The following is a 441-nucleotide window of genomic DNA, read 5'->3' as shown; positions in this document are numbered from 1 at the left end:
TAGTTATCGCATAGGACTCCTTCAGCATCCATGAGGTCCTGTATGTACGTTTCTGAGAACAGTGCCTCTCGTAAATGGTAGCTATTTTTATTCCTGTGCCAACCACTCAGCCTACAGGGAGGATCAAATGAGAACAGTTTGTAAAGTTTAAAATACTAATGGAAAATAAATACTTAGTAGAGCTAATATACTCTTATTTAAAACTGAAAAAAACAATGTGCCCTTTTGTTCTAATATCCTTCTGGGGTCATAAGCTAAGACGCCCTAAAAACTACTCACACCATTTGTAGGGCATAATTTTCTTCTAAGACATTTTTAAAGTTAATTTTATAGTGCACTTTCTCCCAAATGCCTTCTGCTGGAATCAGTTTGCAGACTTGGACATTTGAATACTTTGTTTAAATACCCCCTAAAGTTAGAAAAATAATAAGAGGTAAACAA

Source organism: Galeopterus variegatus, unplaced genomic scaffold (genome assembly GCF_000696425.1).
Source record: "Galeopterus variegatus unplaced genomic scaffold, G_variegatus-3.0.2 Scaffold2461, whole genome shotgun sequence".
NCBI lineage: Eukaryota > Metazoa > Chordata > Mammalia > Dermoptera > Cynocephalidae > Galeopterus > Galeopterus variegatus.
Note: the sequence above shows the minus strand (reverse complement) of the source record.